The sequence below is a fragment of the Amia ocellicauda genome, chromosome 19 (assembly GCF_036373705.1).
Source record: "Amia ocellicauda isolate fAmiCal2 chromosome 19, fAmiCal2.hap1, whole genome shotgun sequence".
NCBI classification, from domain to species: Eukaryota; Metazoa; Chordata; class Actinopteri; order Amiiformes; family Amiidae; genus Amia; species Amia ocellicauda.
In genome coordinates this window covers 2,312,874-2,318,828 of record NC_089868.1, presented here as the reverse complement: position 1 = coordinate 2,318,828, position 5,955 = coordinate 2,312,874, and positions in this window count along the sequence as shown.

The window sequence follows — 5,955 nt, the reverse complement described above, 5'->3', positions numbered from 1 at the left end:
CACATGGGTTTAAATACAGATAGCTCATGATCAGGAAAGTATGGGACAGGTGTGATACTGTCATGGTTCCCAGTCTGTACCCGCTATCACCTCTAGTGGCCACTGTTTCCCTGCCTTTTCTCTCCCCTCACTGCTTTCTTCTATTTATCTTTCCATTAACATTCGTCTCAACCATGTGCATGTTTGTTCCATACCTCTGCTTCCATTGGCCCTGCACCTGCCTTCCCAGTACCTGCTCCTCTTCTTAAACCCCCTCACTGCACTCACTTGGGGTGAAGTCTTGTCAGCAATCCTACGATTCCAAGCCTAGTCTCCTTGCTACTCTGGCCAGTCAACTACACTTCGATGACGTCGCTCTTAAGGACGTTTTTCGTTTCGGACTGGACAAGACCATATCATGCTTGCTACCTTGTGGCAAATGTGACTGGACCCTGGAAACTTTTATTAACTTTGCGCTCATGTTGAGTGGCTCGGATTTCACTGTGGGGAGCAGATGGAGAGGAACTAGACAATCCCACAGTGCCCTTTCCGTGTGCGGCTCCGGTCGCCGCCGCCGCCGCCGCCGCCGCCTCTGCCCAGTGGTCGAGACACAAGTCTCTTTGCGGCTGGGTTGGAACCCCGTCGGCCAATTAGGACCCCAACAACGCTCCGTAGCATGTGCTGTCATCTCCAGCAATCCAATGTCCGTCGTTTCCAAAGCTCCCTTTATAATCCGTGCTTGGAGAAATCTTTGCCGTTCACTGCTTTCCCAGTCTTCCACTCACTCTGCCGGTTGCTTCACTCCAGCACTGCACCTTGGGTCCCCTCTCTGCCAGATGTCCTGCTCAATAGTCCATTGCTCTCTCTCGAATGACCATGTCCCTGGGCTTATATACTAAAGAGAGAAATAGGGGCACAGGTAAAGGCGACCAATGAGAGTGTGCAGGTTAGTCCATGTGGGAATGTGGTCTGGCAGCTTGCGTTTGGCAACAAAAGCAATTAATTAATGAAACCAATAATAACCCAATTACCAAATTAACCATAAAAATAGAAACAATAAGGAAGTAAAAAGAACATACTTTGTAAATGAAACAATCGTGAATAATAAACAGTACACAACACAATAATTAAATGAAAAGTGATAATAAGTAAATAAGTGATCAATTAACGCTCATGGTCAATCACGCCCCGCCCGTGACACTTGCTCCTGCTTACCATGATCCCGGACCCTGGGTTGCCGGCTCCGCCCTCACCCGTCCCAGCTACCAGGACTCCGCCTTCTCCGGCTTCGCCTCCTGAGGCATCCCCTTCCACGGCTTCCCCTCTTGAGGCCTCCTCGGCTCTGCTTTCTCTGGTTTCGCCTCCTGAAGCTTCGCCTTCCACGGCTACTAGACCTCCCGACTTTCCACAGCTTCGCCTTTTGAGGCTCCCAAGACTTCGGCTTCCACGGCTCCGCCTCCCCGTCCTCCGGATCCTGCCTCTGTCCCGTGGCCGCCTCCCAGACCCCCCGACCGAGTTCCTGTCCCATGGCCACCTTCAGAACCTCCTGACCCTGCCTCTGTCCCGTGGCTGTCCCCCAGACCCCCTGACTGAGTCGCTATCCCGTGGCCACCTCCAGAAACTCCCGACCCTGCCTCTGTTCTGTGGTCGCCTCTCAGACCTCCCGACCCTGCCTTGCGGCCGCCTCCTAGACCTCCCGACTTTCCTTCTGCCACTCCTTCTACACCTGCTCCACGGCCCCATGCCAGTCCCCGTCGTGTCCGGCCCGTTTCGGCTGCGCCGATCGTGAAGGTGGGGGTACTGTCATGGTTCCCAGTCTGTACCCTATATCACCTCTAGTGGCCACTGTTTCCCTGCCTTTTCTCTCCCCTCACTGCTTTCTTCTATCTATCTTTCCATTAACATTCTTCTCAACCATGTGCACGTTTGTTCAATACCTCTGCTTCCATTGGCCCTGCACCTGCCTTCCCAGTACCTGCTCCTCTTCTTAAACTCCTCACTGCACTCACTTGGGGTGAAGTCTTGTCAGCAATCCTACGATTCCAAGCCTTGTCTCCTCGCTCCTTGTCGACCATTGCTTGTGACCTCGACCACGTCCTTGCCTTGCCCTGATTTGCCACCTCCACACATTCTGCACCTGGGTCCCCTTTTCCTGTGCCCTGCGGTCCTTGAGATCATGACAGATACAGAATCAATTAGACGGGGATAATTATTGAATGATTGCAAGCAATGATCAGGGAACATAGTCTGTGCGAACAGTGGATGTTACAGTTGCATTCACAAACATGATTTGGGCTTACCCCTTAGAACCCCACCCCCCAGTATTACAATACATATTGTTCAATTCCTAAACTCAGACGCATTAAGTGACATACAAAAGCACTTGGTCTAAAGAGAAGAAGCACAGAAGACAATTTAGAAGAAATTTTATCATTAGTCAATCAAGAAGTTGAAGGATCTGGAAGACTTATGGGTATAGATACTGTATAGCTGAGCATTTGTCTGAAATATGTAAAACATGTGAAAAGTTAAAGCTATGGAAGTGTTCTCATTCTTAAGTTCTTGTTTTTGTACACACGTACTTCCAACAGAGGCCATATGGCAATTCTCAAACACTTAATTGACTGTTGCAAAATAAGAAAATTAAAAGCGGAATACTAAGTTTCTATTGTAATGCAATAGTCAGGAAATTTAGAGAGAGAGACAGAAAGAGAGAAAAGGAAGAGTTCTGCATTAGAAGCACATAAGAAGACCGAACATACACAGAACATACCCTAACACCTAATAACATTTAAAATAATAATTGTGGGATAATTTTCAGTCCCACCTGTTGGCCAAGCTGACCACAAGACATCAGACCACAAACAAATCTAAACCCCTTCTAAAATATAGGTTCCTCTCTTGCAGGAGGAACAAGGGATTTTGCCAGTTCTTGGAGTTAACAATCTCTATCACCCCTTCATCAGGGATCGGGAGCAGGCAGCTACAGAATACATAAGTGAATGTGCATGTAAACCAAGAAGAGTAGTTCTCTAATGATTGTAATAATATAGAAACACATGCCTATTGATTATCAGTGTAAATGCTAAAGCAACTGCTATACCCCAGACAAACCAGTCCCTCCTTTAGTGCCGTGATATCCTCTTTTATCCACAGTAATACCCAATACACTCAAAGTCCTTGTACTGTTAGTGTTCAAAGTGTTCTGTACAACCTATAGCATGCCCTCTAGCACAATCGTTTTGGTGTCAGAGATGGAGAGGGAACAAGATGTTGAATCTTAGCACATCAGTCTGGAATGATAAATAATTGAATGCTGCATAATAAGAGTGACACCTGTGTAGTGTAGTGAGGCACAATCTCCCAGTCAGAGAACTAACAAAGTTTTGTTGTTGTTCCAATGTACACTTTTCAACATTCATTGGCTACAGTATAAATTCACTATAAAACATGATCAGGTGTCTTTGTTGGTAGGCTTACAGAAAAACGTTTCTCCAATCCAGCAAACATGCAGTTACAGCTTAACTAAACTCGGGAAGGGAGATGGAAAACAAAAATATATGTTTGTGTGTGGGTTTATGTGTGTATATATATGTGCTAATTAGACTACATACCAACCTATCTAACATAATATAATATTTTCTGACATAATATATAAGGAAATAATTGCCCTGCTACAGAAGCTATTAATAATAATAATAATAATAATAATAATAATAATAATAATATTATTATTATTATGTAGCCTATCTTTAATGCATATTTATTTATTTATTCCATCTCAGAGTACTTCGTGGTAGGAACAGCCGTGAGGCATTGTGGTTGAAAGTGCAAAAGTTATTCAGGTATCATTTTCACAGAAATGCCTAAATGCATAAATGTGCTGTTGAGGTTTCTCTAGTTAGACTGGGCTGGAAGTGAATATGACTGCTGTCGCCAATTAGTTTGTGAGTCAAATGAATGACAGATGCACATATACGGGAAGCTTGAAGAGCACTAAAGCATGCGAGTTTTATTCATTTTTTCATTAGTATTATTCTGGTGCGTAGGTTGAATGCAATAGATTATACACGTTTAGTAGCAGCCTGTGAACTACGCACTGACATTGATAGCAACACGTCTCACTGGGCGCTGGGTGAATTGATGCTGAAGAGTCGTAGAAATCTGGAGAGAGATGTATATTTCCAATCAAAGGTTTTTATTACAAGCAGCTGCAAGGAAGAGGTTCAAGAGGCGATCTCAAGAACAGTATTAGAGAAGTTACAAACTACAGGCACTTTTATGCAGACCAGACAGGAGAGAAAGATAACAGGGACCACATGTCTGTCCCGTGATGAGTGCAAGTTTGGTTGACAACCATATATGGTTAAACCGGAGAGAATTCAAGCATACGTAATGTTTAATATAAGGGGGTTTGTATGTTTGTATCAAGCCCAATTTGCTGTAGAAAACTGGTTCTTATCAGACTTTGTTCCTCTGGGTATCAGGGTTGCACTATGGCACAGTACCGTACCTTGACCTGTCCTTGACAGTGACCCGTCTGCAGCACACATACAACCATATTTAAAAACATAAAAACAGTCCACTGAAATGGTCACAATACTGTTTTTTGCGTGGCACACAATTACATTTACTTCATTTAAGTCAAAGTCACAAAGTCACCATCTCTAATCTCAACTTCAAGTGTGATATCTTGCTGTTTGGCAGGCATACGGCTGCCACACTGCTGCTCTCCCAACCTGAAATTCAATGTATTTTCCTTATTTTCCTCTCTTTCTAGTTGCTTAGTTATTTCTTATATGTTAGAATTAATTATTCATCCTATCTAATTTCCAAATCAATATTATCCTAAGAAAATGGTTGAAAGCAGGAGCATATTTCTTTCCCACAAAACAAATTCCCTCTTTCCTTCTCCAGCTTCCCAAGCCTTTTCAGCTGTCATCTTCCTCAAACCTTCAAACCTTCTATATTATATAATTAGTCTATTATATATAATGAGTCCCAAGTACTTCAGGAAAGTAAGTTTACATGAAAAGTGTCTAGTCAAACAGTTCCCTAAGAAAGAGTTTGTGTGAGCACTAATACGGTATTTGCCTGAGTGACTCATAGGTCTTGATTGATTCTGCTTGTTCCTATTGAAGTCCAATCTATAATGGTATGTGTTCAGAAGAAGCCAGATTGAACTGATTAATAGTTTATCTACCTACTCATTGTAATTTCCTCAAGCACTTGGTTATCTATTCATCCCATATCTAGGAAACCTTCACCAAGTGATTGGAGTTTTCTCGAATGCCTATTTATATATATTACGAATGGGCCCCATGGAAGAGGTGTTCGAGAGGTAATCTCATGAACGGTATTACAACAGAAGTTACAAAGTACAGGCACTTTATGCAAACCAGACAGGAGAGAAAGATAACAGGGCCCACATGTCTGTCCCGTGATGAGTGGAAGTTTGGTTTCTGCCTGACAACAGGTCAGGTAGACCCATATATGGTCAATCAGGTGTAAAATTAAGGCATACGTAATGTTTAATATAAGTGGGACTTGTATGCTGTATCAAGCCCAAATTGCTAGTGAAGACTGGTTCTTATCAAGCCCTGTTCATCTAGTTATCTATAGCACAGTACCATAGCACAGTGTAGACAGTGACCTTGTTTACTCAAACACTGGGAAATGCATGCAGTTCTTCAATGTTAATAAACAAGTGAGAGAAAATAATGAAGTGACTCACTATAGGCACATTAAACATTTGGATTGACCATTTTTAACATTTTCATCACCATTGTCAAAGTATGGAGGCTCGTTGAGGACATGAAAAAAAAAAAAAAAAAAAAAAAAAAACCTCTCTGGTTATCTTGTGATCACGACATAACTCGTTATGTCGTGATCACGAGATAACGTTACCTCTCACTATCAAAGAAAGTGGAAGTGATGTCATTTTCATGAGACAGTACTGAGACTGGGACAGTGCTG